Below are 18,810 nucleotides of genomic sequence, written 5' to 3' on the forward strand. Positions count from 1 at the left end.
TTACATTTCTCAGCAGGGTGAAGGAAATGGAACAGAAACTGAAGGGCCTGCTCACTCCCATCCCTGCTGTCTCTGTGTTTCCAATCAATTGTTTGGCCATTTGGTGGGGAGGAGGCCAATTATAGGTGCAAAGGAAGATTGTTTCCCAACCACAAACCCTTTCCCCTGGCTCCCTTCCAACTTTGCAATTATCAGGGCCAGTTTCCCATATCTATTTTCAGAAGCCACAATATAGTCAGCTCTTGTGACTTTGAGTTACTATAAAAGATAATATAGTGATTAATTTTTGCTTCAGCTATATTCACAGTGAAATATGAATCACACCTTGGTGTGAATACACAAGTTATGGGTTCTGAGAATCTGCACTGTATGCTGGGATGTCATGTGGCCAGGGGGTAATGCTGCAGCTCAAATTGCAAAGTCTTCCAGCTCTGAGAATCTGTCCTTATTATTCATAGGTGCAAAACATATGTTTCAAAAAGTCATTCAAAATACAGCCACCTTCCCCAGCAGAATCTGCTGGTACATTCAACCATGGTCACAATGCAGGCCGTTTCTAACACTGTTGTGGCACCTTGTTATAACTGGCATAAAAGACTCCCAAACCTTTTTGTGTCCAATGCCCGAAAAATGCAGTAGGCAAGGAAAAATTGCAGACAACTGGGTTGTTAAGAAGCTTAATAAGATGTGCTGGCCTTGGAGAGGGTCCAGAGGAGGTTCCCGAGAATGATCCCAGGAATGAAAAGCTTGATGTACGAGGAGCATCTGAGGATTCTAGGTCTGTGCTCGATGGAATTTAGGACGAGGGGGCACCTCATTGAAACTTACAGAATTCTGAAAGGTCTGGATAGAGTGGACATAGGGGACGTGAACACTGCTGGGTGTGTACTATAGGCTCCCAAATAGTCAGGAGAGATAGAAGAGCAGATATGCAGGCAAATCTCAGAGAAGTATAAAAACAATAGAGTAATAATAGTTAGCGATTTCAACATCCCCACTATTAATTGGGATAGGAAAGTGTAAAATGATAAGAGAGGGCGGAATTCTTAAAGTGTATCCAGGAGAGCTTTTTGAACCAGCATGTATAAAGTCCTACAAGGGAGGGAGTGATCCTGGACCTAATTTTAGGGAATGAAGCTGGGCAGGTGGTAGAAGTGTTAGTTGGGGAGAATTTTGTGATAGTGGCTGTAACTTGATAAGATTTAAGGTAGTTATGGAAAAGAAAAGTTCTCAATTGGGGGAAGGCCGATTTTAATAGGAAAAGATAGGATCTAGCTAAAGTGGGCTGGGAGCAGCTACTTGTTGGAAAATTCACATCAGAGCAGTGGAAGTCATTCAAAAGAGAAATAGAGAGAGTTCAATGCCAACATGTTCCTGTAAAACTAAAGGGTGGGACCAAAATGTCCAGAGAACCCTGGATGTCAAGGGATATACAGGATTGAACAAGGAAAAAAAGGGAGATTTATGGCAGATTCAGGGTCCTCAAAACAGTGGATGCCCCAGAGGAGTATAGAAATTGCAGGAGGGTAGTTCAACATAAATTAGGAGAGCGAAGAGGGGGCATGAAAAAACACTGGTGGGTAAAATAAAGGAAAATCCCAAGGTGTTTTATAAAAATATGGAGGGCAAGAGGGTAAACAGGGAAAGAGCAGGACCCATGAGGGACCGAAGTGGCAACATCTGTGTGGAGCCAAAAGATGTAGGTGAGGCATGAAATGAATATTTTGCATGTGTTCACTGTGGTTAAAGATGATGTAGGTAGAGGATACAGTGATGGGTCTGTGATATAATTGAACGGACTAATATTGAGAGGGAGGAGGTGTTAGGGGTTTTAGTGGGCTTGAAAGTGGATAAATACCCAGGCTCAGATGAAATGAATGCAAGGCTGCTGTGTGGGGCAAAAGAGGAGATTGCAGACAATCTGACGTTAATTTTCAAATCTTCTCTGGTCACAGGTGAGGTGCTAGAGAACTGGAGGACAGCTAATATGGTATCATTGTTCAAGGAGGGAAGTCGGGAAAAAAGAAGTAATTACAGGCCTATAAGTCCAACATCAGTTGTAGTGAAATTATTGGAAAAAAATCCGAGGGACAGAATTAGAGGCAAGCATTAATCAAGGACAGTCAGCATTGCTTTCTCAAGTGGAGATCAAGTCTAACAAAATTGTTTGAATTTTCCAAGGAGGTGATTAGGTGTGTAGATGAGGACAGTGCAGCTGATGTAGTCTACATGGACTTCAGTAAGGCTTTTGACAAGGTCTCACATGGGAGTCTGGTCAAGAAGGTTAGAGCCCATGGGATCCAGGGCAATTTGGCAAATTGGATCCAAAATTGGATTAGTGGCAGGAGGCAGAGGGTGTTGGTTGAAGGTTGCTCTTGTGCCTCTGTCCAGTGGTGTATCAAAGGGATCAGTGCAGGGTCCCTTACTGTTTGTGTACATTAATGATCTAGATATGAATGTGGGGGGTATGATCAGTAAGTTTGCACATAACACGAAAATTGGTGGTGTGGTAAATAGCAAAAACAAAGCCTTAGATTATAGGGCGATATGGATGGAGTGGTCATATAGACAGAACAATGGCACATGAATCCCTTGAAGAGTACAAGGGGTGTAGGAGTAGAGTTAAGAGAGAAATCAGGAGGGCAAAAAGGGGACACGAAATTGTTTTGACAGATAAGGCAAAGGAGAATCCAAAGAGCTTCTACAAATACAGAAAGGGCAAAAGAGTAACAAGGGAGAGAGTAGGGCCTCTTAAGGATCAACAAGGTCATCTATGTGCAGATCCACAAGAGATGGGTGAGATCCTAAATGAATATTTCTCATCAGTATTCACTGTTGAGAAAAGCATAGATGTTAGGGAATTTGGGGAAATAAATAGTGATGTCTTGAGGAGTGTACATATAACAGAGAAGGAGGTGCTGGAAGTCTTAAAGCGCATCAAGGTAGATAAATCCCCAGGACCTGATGAAGTGTATCCCAGGACACCGTGGGAGGCTCAATTTGAGTTTGTGTCTTCATATGCCCTGTTTGTGAACAGAACTCCCACTCACCTGATGAAGGGGCAGCACTCCGAAAGCCTGTGGCTTGTGCTACCAAATAAACCTGTTGGACTTTAACCTGGTGTTGTGAGACTTCTTATTGATGACAGAAGCCAGAGGATGGTTGTCGAGGGTTGTTTTTCAAACTGAAGGCCTGTGACCAGGGGTGTGCCTCAGGGATTGGTGCTGGGTCCACTGTTATTTGTCACTTATATTAATGAGTTAGATGAGAATATAGGAGGCATGGTTAGCAAGTCTGCAGATGACACCAAGATTGGTGGCATAGTGGACAGTGAACGTGGTTACCTCAGATTGCAACGGGATCTTGATCAATTGGGCCAGTGGGCTGATGAATGGCAGATGGAGTTTAATTTAGATAAATGCGAGGTGATGCATTTTGGTAAACTGAACCAGGGCAGGACTTACTCAGTTAATGGTAGGGTGTTGGGGAGAGTTACAGAACAAAGAGATCTAGGGGTACAGGTTCATAGCTCCTTGAAAGTAGAGTCACAGGTGGACAGACTGGTGAAGAAGGCATTCAGCATTCTTGGCTTCTTGGTCAGAACATTGAATACAGGAGTTCGGACGTCTTGTTGAAGTTTTACAAGACATTGATAAGGCCACACTTGGAATACTGTTTACAGTTCTGGTCACCCTATTATAGAAAGGATATTATTAAACTAGAAAGGTTGCAGAAAAGACTAGGATGCTACAGGGACTTGATGGTTTGAGTTATAAGGAGAGGCTGGATAGACTGAGACTTCTCTGGAATGTAGGAGGCTGAGGGGTGATTTTATAGAGATCTATAAAACAATGAGGGGCATAGATCAGCTAGATAGTCAACATTGTTTCCCAAAGGTAGGGGAGTCTAAAACTAGAGGGCATTGGTTTAAGGTGAGAGGGGAGAGATACAAAAGAGTCCAGAGGAGCAATTGTTTCACACAGAGGGTGGTGAGTGTCTGAAACAAGCTGCTAGAGGTAGTAGTAGAGGCGGGTACAATTTTGTCTTTTAAAAAGCATTTAGACAGTTACATGGGTATGATGGGTATGGAGGGATATGGGCCAAATGCGGGCAATTGGGACTAGCTTAGGGGTTTAAAAAAAAAGGGCGGCATGGACAAGTTGGGCCGAAGGGCCTGTTTCCATGCTTTAAACCCCATGACTCTATGAAATGGAAATTAACCCTGAAAATTGTGAGGAGATGAACTTTGGGAGGACTAGCAAGGCAAGGAATACACAATGAACGATAGGACACTGGGAAGTACAGAGGACCAGAGGGACCTTGTGCTGCATGTCCAAAGATCCCTGAAGGCATCAGAACATTAGATAAGGTGGTTAAAGACGGCATCTTGGATACTTGCCTTTATTAGCTGAACCGTAGAATATAAGAGGAGGGAGGTTATGATGGAGCTGTATAACATGCTCACGAGGCCACAGCTAGAGTATTGTGTGCAGTTCTGGTTGCCACACTATAGGAAGGATGTGATTGCACTAGAAAGGGTGCAGAAGAGATTCATTCGGATGTTGCTGGGCTGGAGTGTTTCAGCTATGAAGAGAGGCTGGTTAGGCTGGGGCTGGTTAGGCTGGGGCTGTTTTCCTTAGAGCAGAGAAGGCTGATCTCTTCACATGAATGAAGTGTACAACATTATGAGGGACATAGATAGGGTGGATAGAAAGGAACTTTTCCCATTAGTAGAGGGGTTAATAACCAACAGGTGTAGATTTAAGGTAAGGGACAGGAGACTTAGAGGGGATTTGAGGAAAAACATGGGAATCTGGAATTCATTGCCTGAAAGGGTGATAGGGCAGGAACCTTCACAACATTTAAGAAGCATTTAGATGAGCACTTGAAACACTATAGCATACAAGGCTATGGACCAAGTGCTGGAAAATGGGCTTAGAACAGATAGGTGCTTGATGACCGGCACTGACATGATGTGCCAAAAGGTCTCTTGCTGTTCTATAAAACTCTCTGAGTCAATGACCAACCCTCATCATAAGGTCAGAAGTGGGGGTGTTTGCTGATGATTGCACCATGTTCAGCACCATTCGCGACTCCTCAGATACTGAAGCAGTTCGTGTCCAAATGCAGCAAGATCTGGACAATATCCAGGCTTGGACTGACAAGTGGCAAGTAACGTTCGCACCACACAAGTGTCAGGCAATAACCATTTCCAACAAGAAAGAATCTAACCATTGCTCCTTGACATTCAATGGCATTACCATTGCTGAAACCCACAATATCAACCAGAAACTCAATTGGATTAGCTACATAAATACAGTAGCTACTACACCAGGTCAGAGGCTGGGAATCCTGTGGTGAATAACTCACTTCCTGACTCCCCAAAGCTTGTCCACCACTGACAAGCCACAAGTCAGGAGTGTGCCGGAATACTCTCCATTTGTTTGGACAGGTGCAGCTTCAACAACACTCAAGAAGCTTGACGCCATCCATGACAAAGCAGCCCACTTGATTGGCACCTCATCCATAAACATTCACTTCTTCCACCACTGGTGAACAGTGGCAGCAGTTTATACCTTCTACACGATGCACTGCAGGAAGTCACCAAGATTCCTTAGAAAGCACCTTCCAAACCCACAATTGTTATCATCTGGAAGGACAAGGGTAGCAGATAACTGGGAACACCAGCTCCTGCGAATTCCCCTGCAAGTCGCACACCATCCTGACTTGGAAATACATCACCATTCTTTCATTGTCTCTGGGTTAAAATCCTGGAGCTCCCTCCCTAACTGCATTGTGGTTGTACCTACAACAACACATGGATTGCAGTTGTTCAAAAAGATAGCTCACTACCATCTCACCCAGGCAATTAAGAATGGACAACAAATGCGGACTCAGCTAGCAACACCCACATCCCATAAATGAATTTAAAAATCTACACTCTGACACTCAGTTCTACCTCATCACCACCTCTCTCAATTCCTTCACTGCTGCTAAATCATCAGACTGCTTATCGAACATCAAATACTGGATGTGTGGATTCTTCCTCCAATTGAATATTTTGGAGAACTAATGTCTTTGTTCCGAGTTCCCTTGCTCCATTCATCTCTCTGGCAACTGTATGAGACTATATTGGATGACACAGTGGTTAGCACTGCTGCCTTACAGCGCGAGGGGCCCGGGTTCAATTCCAGCTTTGGGTGACTGTCTGTGTGGAGTTTGCACATTCACCCCGTGTCTGCGTGGGTTTCCTCCGGGTGCTACAGTTTCCTCCCACAGTCCGAAGATGTATGGGTTTGGGGGATTGCCATGCTAAATTGCCCTTAGTGTCCCAAAGATATACAGGTTAGGGGGATTAGTGGGGTAAATGTGTGGAGTTACGGAGATAGGGCAGGGGTAAGATGCTATGTCGGAGAGTAAGTACAGACTGGATAGGCCAAATGGCCTTCGTCTGCGCTGTGGGGATTCTATAAATATTAAACCTTTCACACTCTGTCATATCTGGCATGGGAAGGAGCTTTCAATCACAACTCTACACCATCAGTGAGGGTGCCTATTTCCACCTCCATATCATTGGGTCTCCCAACCCTGCCTCAGCTGTTGCTCAAACCCTCATCCATGCCTTAGTTGCTTCTAGAACTGACTATTCCAGTGAACTCCTGGCCAAACTTCCATATTCTACCCTCCATAAACTTGAGACCAAACAAATCTCTGCTGCTCATGTCTTTACTTGCAACAAGTCTCACTCACCCATCAATTCTTTGCTTGCTGACCTACTTGGCTCCCAGTCAAGTAATGCCTCAACTTTAAAATTCTATGCTTGTTTTTAAATCCCTTCACAGATTTCACACCCTCCTTATCTCTGTAATGTCATCCAGCTCTGCAATCTTTCAATGGATCAGCACTCAACTTTGGCCTCTTAAACATGCCTGGTTTTAATTGCGCCACCACTGTGCCTGTGCATTCAGCTAAGCTCTCCAATTCCAGTCCTAAACTTCTTTGCCTCTCTACTGTTTTTTGAATAGACTCTTAAAACACACATCTTTAACCAGATTCTTGACCATCTGCCCAAATATTATGTGTCAGCTGTTGATCATTTAGTATCACTCTCACATCTGAGTCAGAAGTTTGTGGGTACAAGTCCCACTCAGAACCTGAGGACAAGATCTATGCTAACACTGCTATGCAATACCGAGGGACCTCCACATCAATGCTTCCAATATGTCTTCCAATTTTCCTCGATCAAGGATTCCTTTTCTCCTTGGTTTACAGGGCTGTCAGCCACGTTGGTTCCATTTCCCACATTGTGGTCTCACCTCTTCTTCGGCCTCCCAGAATGACAGGGTTTCCTTTGCCTTCCCTTCTACCCCAGTAGCCTCCACATTCAATGGATCAACCTTTACCATCTCTGTCACCTTCAGGCTAACGTTACCAAACGTTCCCCTTCACTCCCAACTCAGGAGTTCAAAGGAATTGTTCCCTTCATGATACCCTGTGTTCACTCTTTTATCTTCCCACCCATGGTGCCTTTCAGCCTTCCCATACTAGCACAGGAGATGAAAAACCTGCCCTTTCTCTCCCTCGCTTTCCACCATCCAGGGCCCTAAACACTACTATCAGCTGAACCAGTACATGTACTCCTTTCAATTTTCTATACTGTGTTCACTGTTCACAAATCAGTTCCCTCTACACTGGGGAGATCAAACACAGACTGAGTGATTGGTTTGAAAAACACCTCTGTTCAGTTTGCAAGTATGACTCCAAGCCGCCTGTCATTTTAATTTATTTCCAGTATGATCTTTCTTTCCTTGCCTCCTTACACGCTTCCAATGAAACTCAATGCGAGCCCAAGGAATAACAGTTTACCTTTCAATTAGACACCGTAAAGCTTTCCAGACTTAATGTTGAGTTCAACAATCTCAGGCCATCATCTCTGCCCCCCTTATTTTTTCAAATAGCAGCTGTTTGGTAATTATTCTTTTATTTCCATTTATACCTACTTCAGACCCACCTTTTCTTCCTCTGCTTGTCCCATTACCACCCACCTTTGGCCTGCACCATCATACATTTTGCCATTTAAACTCTCCTATCTTCCACCATATCACTGACACTCCTGTTCAATCCTCTCTGGTTTTCTCGCCTCTGTAACCTGCTTATAACCTGGTATATTTCTAACTTCCTCAGTTTTGATGAAGGATCATGACCTGAAACATTAACCTTGTTCCCCTTTCCACACATGCTGTCTGACCAGCTGAGTATTTTCAGAAATTCCCTGCATCTGCATTATTTTGTTTTTATCGAATGCACAAGTGGGTCTGCAGAGTGAACTTTTGTGCATTTGGGAAAAGTGCATTAATCTTTAGGGCAGAAGGAAAACAGATTATCAGAACTCTTGCTGACGCACATACAACAGTAAAAAAAGAGCTGATAGTTCACACAATTGAACCACTTAAAATCTTTCCAGCCAGCAGCAAAAGACAAAAACATGACATCCATAGATAAAGGTGATAAAGTGTGCACACCCATGCACCATCGCTCCACTTACTTTGATAATTGAACATTCTGTCTGAATTAGTATCACTGTGTATCTATCTCAGGAAATAAAGTGAGCCAAATTGCACAATGCATCTTAAATGAAGCATGTACAATCATCATCATCCTGATCCCACAAAAAATGGATCACTTCTGCATATTCAGCTTTTAAAAAGGTTAGATCAGACAGCTGCCTGGAACAAAAACACTCAAAGGAGTACTGCTATTGCAGATTTGAAAGCCAATAGGGATAAGGCCACAGGTTTTGGTACTAAACTTCATAGACAAAACAAATACTTCACAGTAAAACAGAAGTTTCCTTTGAGTCAAGGCTTTACATCCAATTCTATGCCATTTGCACCATCTCTCTCAAAGAATACAACAAGATTTATAAAATGCTTTATCTGCTTTTTAAGAAGATATTTAAGGGGGCTAAACTGGATAAGTTCTGCAAACGAAGCAGTGCAAGAAATGAAGCTTTGTGCTGCCTGCACATTAATATGATTTCTTTGTGTAGCCAGTTGAACTGTACTGTTCATTGGCTACACACAAGAGCCCAAATTTGTAACTTCCGAGCTCGATTGTCCGGGCACACTTGCCTTTATGGCTTCACCGGGAGAGGTTCTCTCTGGTGAGGAAAACAGCTGCTCCTCATGAACGCGGAACAGTCCGGTTGGTCTCGCTGGTGGAACCGGAGGCCATTGAGGCCCCCTAGAGAGGTCAAATGTAGGAGGGGGGGGGGGCCTTGCCTGGTGGGCAATGCGGGGGCAGGGCCTATGGAAGGCCAGCATGAAATGGTGGGGCGACGGGGGGAGGTAGGCCCACTGCACACTCTGCAACGGGAAACATAGCTGAATGAAGGTGGTTTGAGAATTTCAAAAATTCTATAAATTTGCCAACGTCATTATTTATTCTATTCAAAACTAAAGCCTCAGTTCAAGTGTTACACCCATGAACCCTTTCCCGCATCATCTCAAGGGCAACGAGGGCCAAGCAATAAATGTTGGCCTAGCCAGCGATGTCCACATCCCATATATGAAAAAAATATTCGCCTGTTCCTGGGTCCCTCCTCATTCTGGACCTCAAGTAGATGTAGAACCGGCAGCAGCCAGTGGCACTGCTGTGTGCAGAATAGTCATTGGCCTCTGATTGGCCAACAGCTCTTGGAAGGAAGGATTTCTGCTTCCAGGTCCTTGATCCCTAGAGAAGACATGCTGCTGAACTGTTAGGTGCCTGAATAGATGTGACGAGCCTTCCCAAAAAGAAGCAATGTGTGGATCTCACTGACTCTTCAACCGATGACCAACACCATCGCCACCACAAGATTCAGCCTATGATGCAAGCTGCAAATCTCCAGAACCTAGGATAAAAGTAAATTACTGCGGATGCTGGAATCTGAAACCAAAAGAGAAAATGCTGGAAAATCTCAGCAGGTCTAGTGGCATCTGTAAGGAGAGAAAAGAGCTGAAGTTTCGAGTCCAGACGACCCTTTGTCAAAGCTCTCCAGAACGTGCTGGTTAATTTACATTGCTCTGCTATTTGTTTCTGACAAATTTAATCTCACCCATTGCATCCCCACTATTTTTAAGAACTTGCTGAATTCAACATTTAATTGCTCATTAAATTCACTACAGAAAGTTAGGGCAGGAACTTCAGAGCCTAAGTGCTTTTTCACAGAATCTCACAGTGCCTTTAGCCGATCAAACTGCACTGACGTGTGAGAAACATCTAAACTAGCTACCTAATCCCATTACCGGCATTTAGCCCAAAGCATTGAATGTTATGATATGCCAAGTGCTCATCCAGATACTTTTTAAAAGACATGAGGCAACCGACTTCCACCACCCTCCCAGGCAGTGCATTCCAGACCGTCACCACCTTCTGGGTAAAAATGTTTTTCCTCACATCCCCCCTAAACCTTCTACCCCTCACCTTGAACCGATGTCCCCTTGTGACTGACTCTTCAACTAAGGGGAACAGCTGCTCCCTATTCACCCTGTCCATGCCCCTCATAATCTTGTACACCTCGATCAGGTCGCCCCTCAGTCTTCTTTGCTCCAATGAAAACAACCCAAGCCTATCCAACTCCTCTTCATAATTTAAATGTTCCATCCCAGGCAGCATCCTAGTGAATCACCTCTGCACCCTCTCCAATGCAATCACATCCTTCCTATAATGTGGTGACTAGAACTGCACACAGTACTCCAGCTGTGGCCTCACCAAAGTTCTATACAACTCCAACATGACTTCCCTTCTTTTGTAATCTATGCCTCAATTGATAAAGGCAAGTGTCCCATATGCCTTTTTCACCACCCTATCAACATGCCCTTCGGTCTTCAGAGATCTATGAACAAACATGCTAAGGTCCCTTTGTTCCACAGAACTTCTTCGTGTCATGCCACTCATTGAATACTTCCTTGTCAAATTACTCCTTTCAAAGTATATCAATTCACATGGTGATACAGTGGTTAGTACTGCTGCCTCACAGTGCCAGGGACCCAGGTTCGATTCCCGGCTTGGGACACTGTCTGTGTGGAGTTTCCCCAGATGCAGAAGAGGTCCTTTAGGCTATCAAACTGCACTGACATGTGAGAAACATCTAAACTATCTACCTAATCCCATTACCGGCATTTAGCCCATAGCCTTGAATGTTATGATGTGCCAAGTGCTCATCCAGATACTTTTTAAAGGACATGAGGCTCCCAAGTCTGCGTGGGTTTCCTCCAGGTGCTCTGGTTTCCTATCACAGTCCAAAGATGCACAGGTTAGGCGGATTGGCCATGCTAAATTGCCCCTTAACGTCAGGGGGACTAGCTAGGGTAAATGCATGGGGTTATGGGGCTAGGGCCTGGGTGGGATTGTGGTTGGTACAGACTCGATGGGCTGAATGGCCTCCTTCTGTGCTATAGGATTCTATGATTCACGCCTTTCAAGGTTAAATTCCATCTGCCACTTATCTGCCCATTTGACCATCTCATCTCTAACTTCTTGTAGCCCAAGACACTCAGCCTCACTGTTAACCACCCGGTGAATCATTGTGCCATCCACAAACGTATTAATCCTACCACTCCCATAGTCATTTATGTTGTCTATATATATGATGAAAAGTAGGGGATCCAACACATATCCCGATGATACGCCATTGGACACTGGCTTCGAGTCACTAAAGCAGCCTTTTGTCATCACCCTCTGTCTCCTACAACTGAGCCAACTTTGAATTCACCTTATCAAATGTGTCCCATGTGCATTTGTCTTCTTTGTAAGTTTCCTATGTGGGACATTGTCAAAGGGATTGCTGAAATCCATATAAAATACATAGCTGCACTACCCTCATCTACATACCTGGTCACTTCCTCCAAAAATTCAATCAAATTTGTTAGACATGACATCCCTCTGACAAAGCCATGCTGACTATCCCTGACCAACCCTTGCCTCTCCAAGTGAAGACAGAGTCTCTCCAAGTTTTCCTACCACTGACATTAGAACTCACTGGTCTGTAGTTCCCTGCCTTATCTCAATAACTCCACATCCACATCTTATCTCAATAACTCCATCTCCACATCTTATCTCAATAACCCTTCTTAAATAGCAGAACCATATTAGCTATTCTGCAGTCTTCTGGCACCTGCCCCGTGGCCAGAGGGGAATTGAAAATTTGGGTCAGAGCCCCTGCAACCTCCTTCCTTGCCTCCCACAGCAACCCCTAGGGCACAATTCATCTGAACTTGGAGATTTCTCCACTTTTTAGCCTGCCAACACTTCTAATATTTTATCACTCACTATGTCAATTTGTTAAAGGACCTTGTAGTCACTCTCCCTGAGTTCTATACCTTTATCCTCATTTTCTTGGGTGAAAATGGATGTGAGGTATACGTTCAACATTCTGCCGAACATCCTCTGGCTCCAACCATGGATTGCCCCCTTGATCCCTTTTGGGCCCTACTCTTTCCCTGGTTATCCTCTTCCCATTGATATACTAATAGAATATCTTAGGATTTTCTCCACTTTTACCAGCCAGAGAATTCTCATGTCCCTTCTTTGCTTCTAATTGCTTTCTTGAGTTCCACCCTGCACTTTTGTATTCTACCAATGCCTCTACTGATTTGCTCCCTGTTACCTGCTAGAAGCCTCTTTTTTCCTTCTCATCGTATCCAGAATATCTCTGGTCATCCATAGTTCTCTGGGCTTCTTACTCCTTCCTATCACCCTTGAGGGAACATGCTGCGTCTGTACCCTCCCAATTTATGTTTTGAATACCTTCCACTGCTCTTCGGTAGATTTCCCCACAAGTAACCATTCCCAGTCTACCTTGACCAGATCCTGCCTTATTTTACCAAAATCCACTCTCCCCAATCCAAAACCTTTTTTGCAACTTGTCTATTTTTTTGTCTTAAGCTTAAATTGTACCATGCTGTGGTCACTATCACTAAAATGCTCCCCCACCACTATCTGGCTTCATTCCCCATAATTAGGTCCAGCACTGCACCATCCCTTATTGGACCCTCCACATATTGACCTAAAAGGTTCTCCTGCACACATTTCAAGAAATCCACTCCATCCAAGCCCTTAGCACTATGTCTATCCCAGTTAATGTTAGGAAAGTTATCTAATATAATCACCTAATACACGTATTTGCTCCTCAATTTCCCACTGACTATCTGGGATGTATAATAAACACCTAGCAATGTGGCTGCCCCTTTTTTATTCCTAAGCTCTACCCACAAAGCTTCATTTGATGCCCCCTCCAAGATATCATCTCTCCTTACTGCAGTAATAGACTCCTTAATTTACAATGCAATGCTTCTTCCTCTTTTATCCCCTCCCCTGTCATGCCTGAAGATTTGATATATTGGAATGTTGAGTTGCCAATCCTGCCCCTCCCTCAACCACATCTCTGTGATAGCTACTATATTACAATTCCACGTGTCAATCCTTGCCCTTAACTCATCCATTTTACCTGTAATACTCCTCGCATTAAAGTAGAGGCCATCCAGCCTTGCCTTACTCCTTTGAAACTTAGTACTCCCTCTGACTTGATTGTTTTACTGTATTATGCTGTGACCCTATTCTGCTAACAGTCTGTGTCCCCTCCCTAAATTAGTTTATTCTCCTCCCAGTAGCACCAGCAAACCCGCCAGTTCCTCTCTGATTCAGACATAGACCTTTTAAGTAATTTAATAATTGTTGATGCAATCCAAATTAAACACTCTAGCCCAGAGGGGTATCAATTTAAACTGTTTGATCTCATTTCCCCATATAGTCAATTATTGTAAGAGATTTTAGAAAAGCAACATTTTAAATTTCTAATTTTGTATTTTTACATTTTTTTCTTACTTTGCCTTTATGTATTTCTTCTTTATCTTGCTTAATTCAAACTTCTTTTCCCTCCCTAATTTTCTATCTGTTCCTGATTCATCCTCATTCTCTATCAGTTATTTGTTTCTATCTTATATATTGGTTAATGCAAGACACAGTTGGCCTCTCAGGGGTCTGAGAGCAGATAATGGACAGGCTTAATGAGATGCACAGAAGTAGATGGGCAAACCTGAGCTGCCAAAGTAAATAGTATAATTTACCAGGTAAATGGTCCAAATATAGTGCAATCTGTTACCTGTTAACCTCTTTATTGCTGGCCCATTACATGTCTTCCAGGTCTTCATTGTTTACCATGAGGGCAGCATAATGGCACAGTGGTTAGCACTGCTGCTTCACAATGCTAGGGACCCAGGTTCAATTTTGGCCTTGAGTAACTGTGTGGAGTTTGCATGTTCTCCCTGTGTCTGTGTGGGTTTCCTCTGGGTGCTCTGGTTTCCGCCCACAATCCAAAGATGTACAGTTTAGGTGGATTGGCCATGCTAAATTGACCCTTAGTGTCTGGGGATGTGTATGCTAGGTGGATTAGCCATCGGAAGTATGTGGGGTTACAAGGGCTTTATGTCACAGATAAGTATAACCATCTAGCTGCATGATGTATCGTCAGTAAATCACTGAATGATAGTCTCCTCCATGCCATATCATTCTATGTGGTGAATTGTGTCTAAACTGGCTCGTTGTTAGAGATTAGGGCAGCACGGTAGCACAGTGGTGAGCACTGCTGCTTCACAGCTCCAGGGACCTGGGTTCGATTCCCAGCTTGGGTCACTGCCTGTGTGGAGTTTGCACATTCTCCTCGTGTCTGCGTGGGTTTCCTCCGGGTGCTCCGGTTTCCTCCCACATTCCAAAGGTTGATTGGCCAGGTTAAAAAATTGCCCCTTAGAGTCCTGAGATGCGTAGGTTAGAGGGATTAGCGGGTAAAATATGTGGGGGTAGGGCCTGGGTGGGATTGTGGTCGGTGCAGACTCGATGGGCCAAATGGCCTCCTTCTGCACTGTAGGGTTTCTATGATTTCTATATCCAACTAGTTTCCCTCTTTCCCCATGGGCTTGCAGTTGTTTTCTCATCACGTACATTTCCAAATGCCCCTCTGAAACTTTCACTGAATCGGCTTTCACCACCATTTCAGATCACAACTAGCTGTGAAAAAATATGTTTTCTCATGTCGCCTCTGGTTCTTTCATCTGCCACTTTCAATCTGAGTTTTCTGGTTACCAATTCTTCTACCAGTGGAAAATGCTTCTCTTTATTTACGCAATGAAACATGTTCATGATTTGAAATCTCCGGTAAACCTCAAATAAAAGCAAAATACTGCAGATGCTGGAAATTTGAAATAGAAACAGAAAAGGCTGAATGAACTCAGCAGGTCTGGCAGCATTTGTAGCATTTGGTTTTGTTCCTGTAAACCTACACTGCTCTAAGAAGAGGAACCCAATTTTCTCCCCGTCACTCGACATAACTGATGTCCCCATCCCATATTCATAAAATTATTCTGCATCCTCTCTAAGGTCTTTGCATCCTTCCTAAAGTTGCGTATTGAACACAATACTGCAGCCGAGGCCTAAGCAATGTTTCAAAAAGGTTTAGCAGAACTTACTTGCTATTGTATCCTAAGGGCTGAATTTTGCCACATGGGCAGATGTTCCTCTGCTTGGGCCGAAAAAGAGGTGACCCCAAGGGCTGTGGGGGGCAGTGGGACCCAGAGCAGTATTTCTATTGGTGAGGTTGTCATCCGAATACAGATGGCTGGCCACCCACAAGAGCTGCAGGCCCAATCAGCAGCTGCAGTTCAGCTGCAACATTGTTAGTGGTGGCCATTGCTGAGGCTGCAGCTCCGGGGAGTGGTTGCCTCAATAGTTGGGTGCCTTTGAAGAGGTAGGTAAGTCCTGGTGATCGTGTCTCGGTATTGGGAGGGGGTGAGGTCCACACTGCCACCTGGTGGGGGGAGTGCATACTCCGTGTGCCATAAAAGAGGGTGATCCTGCGGAACCCATTGAGAGTCTGCCAGGTTTTACCTGGCAGCCTCCCCACGTGGCAAATCCTCTCTATGCAGGCAAAGTGCTCAGGGTGGCAGGAAGTGGCCCTCAATTGGCCACTTAAAAGCTTCAGTGCTGATCTACCAACCTTCCTCTGACTGGCAAAATGGCAAGGTGGCAAGACATTGGGCACCTCCCTGATGCTTTCCCACACATTTTGCCAAATTTCTCCACCATCCCGCCCATTTTCAAAGGATCTGGAAAATTTTGGCCTTTCTCTTAACAAAAACCAGGATCACAGATACTTTTTAAAAGAGCCTCCTCAACTTGTCTTGCCATCTTCTTAAGATTTGTATAGATAAAACCTCAGGCTCTCTGTTCCTGTACTATCTTAAAAATAATATAATTTACTTTTTACTTATTTGTCCTCAAGCACCCAACCATTTCAAGCTCCTCTGCATTATCTTTTATCTGCATGTGCATGTCCCCCTCACTAATCTATCTATATCCTCCTGAAATATTTCAATTCACCTCATTGTTTATTACTTGTCTGAGTTTTATGTCATCTGCAAACTTGGAAATTAAACCTTGTATAAAACACATATTAAAAACACCAGTGAGCCTAACACTAACCACTGGAGAATGCCATTGTATACTTCCCGACAGTCTGAAAAGCTTTTCAATGTGACTCTCGATTTTGTTCCCTGAGACAATTTTGTATCCGCACTACCAGTTTCCCTTTCATCTCATGGGCTTCAATTTTGCCAACAACCCGATTATGTCCACTTTGTCAAAAACCTTTGAAGATTCCATAAACAACCATTATCAGCCACATCACCAACCCTTTCTGTTACTTCCTGATGAACAGACTGGATTGTAGGCTGGACACATGTCTGTCACTCTAAAAGCGCTATTAACTGGATACACTTTAAGTGTATCAAAGGAGTTGGGACAGGGGGAAGCCAAAAGTGCCCATCAGGCTAGTACCCTCCTGCTCTTGTTATGGCTTGTTTGATTTGATTTAACTTATTATTGTCACATGTATTAGTATACAGTGAAAAGTATAGTTTCTCGCGCGCTATACAGACAGAGCATACCTACATAGAGAAGGAAAGGAGAGAGGGCAGAATGTAGTGTTATTGTCATAGCTAGGGTGTAGAGAAAGATCAACTTAATGCGAGATAGGTCCATTCAAAAGTCCGATGGCAGCAGGAAAGAAGCTGCTCTTGAGTCAGTTGATACAGGTCCTCGGACTTTTGTATCTTTTTCCCGACGGATGAAGGTGAAAGAGAGTATGTCTGGGGTGTGTGGAGTCCTTAATTATGCTGGCTGTTTTGCTGAGGCAGTGGGAAGTGTAGATGGAGTCAATGGATGGGAGGCTGGTTTGAGTGAGGGACTGGAGTTCGTTCACAACCCTTTGTAGTTTCTTGCGGTCTTGAGCAGAGCAGGAGCAAAACCAAGCTGTGATACAACCAGAAAGAATGCTTTCTATGGTGCATCTGTAAGAGTTGGTGACTCAATCATCACATACCAGCTTGTTTTCCAGACGTTCTTTTGAGCCAGAATGCTGATATTTATGTCTTTACTTTGCCGCAGCCCTGTAAAAGCAGCCTTTTAATTGATGAAGGTCAAGGCAGTGCCTCTCGGCATTCTGTGTCTCTCTTATCAAAATTGCAAGTAGCAAGTGGTAGCAAGCTCCATGCATTCCAAAACATGCTTGCAAAAGTATTATTGAGCACGTCATATAGTACTGGTGATGAACAGCAAGCATGGTTTTGGATAAGAAGGTGCAATCTGCTGCCTCGAAGATCCCCTTTACTTTACAAAATTGGACAACCTTGTCACTCTCCTGTTGGTCTTGAGTGGGAAAGGAATGAAAGTTACAGCATCAGTCAATAGACTGCAGAAGTTTTAAAGTTTATTTATTAGTCACAAGTAGGCTTGCATTAACACGGCAATTAAGTTACTGTGAAATTTCCCTTGTCATCACATTCCGGTGCCTGTTCGGGTACAGAGGGGGAATTTAGCATGGCCAGTGCACCTAACTAGCACGTCTTTCAGACTATGGGAGGAAACCAGAGCACCCGGAGGAAACCCACGCAGACACAGAGAGAACGTGCAAACTCCACACAGACAGTGACCCAAGCCGGGATTCGAACCCAGGTCCCTGGCACTATGAGGCAGCAGTGCTGACCACTGTGCCGCCCCTGCAGAATACTGCAGAGGAAACAGACGCAGGGAGAAGGCTCAAGGACAATGGCAAAATTGACCATCAGTAGACGGTACATCTCTGCATTTTAGATTGGCTGTTGGCCTTGCAGCAGATGGAACAGCTCTGCAATTGTCTCCATGTTGATCTGGACCCTGCAGAGGCAATCGTTCTTAGTCACTGCCATTTAATTCTGGCAGTGGTTGCTGGTAATATAACAGCGTGTGTGAGCAGTCTAACTTTGGTTCCAGCTGATCCCCCTAGCATGTTTTCTTTCATCTTCTATCACTTCAATCATGAAATGTTGTATTTGAGGTGTTTTAAAGACAATTTAAATTGTTACTTTTTCACTGATTTCCCATGGAATATTTTTGTGCTCCAAATTAGAGTTGAAGTTTGTACTGCAATGGTTCTTTAATACAGCATCTGCTCTTTTATGACCATGATGTGGTTTAATGAGGAATCCAGGAGAGCATGCCAGAAGCAGCACCAGGCATATCTAAAAATTAGATATCAAGCTGGTGAAGCTACACACAGGGCTACATGAATGCTAAAACGCAGAAGCAGCAAACAATAAACAAACCTAAGCGATTCCACAGCCAATAGACCAAATCAAAGCTCTGCAGTCCTAGCAAAGCAAGTCAAACAACTAACCAGAAAAGGAGTCTCCATGAATACACCATCCTCAATGATGGGGTACCCCAGCACATCAATGCAAA

The 18,810-nt window shown here is 44.0% G+C and overlaps 1 protein-coding gene across 18 annotated transcripts in view; it reads right to left on the bottom strand.

The window, feature by feature from the left end:
* Nucleotides 1-18,810, bottom strand: part of rims2a (regulating synaptic membrane exocytosis 2a) — a 702,781-nt gene that overhangs the window by 295,356 nt on the left and 388,615 nt on the right. The gene's annotated exons all lie outside the window — the stretch shown is intronic.

This window comes from Mustelus asterias, chromosome 7 (genome assembly GCF_964213995.1).
Source record: "Mustelus asterias chromosome 7, sMusAst1.hap1.1, whole genome shotgun sequence".
In the NCBI taxonomy this organism is placed as follows: domain Eukaryota; kingdom Metazoa; phylum Chordata; class Chondrichthyes; order Carcharhiniformes; family Triakidae; genus Mustelus; species Mustelus asterias.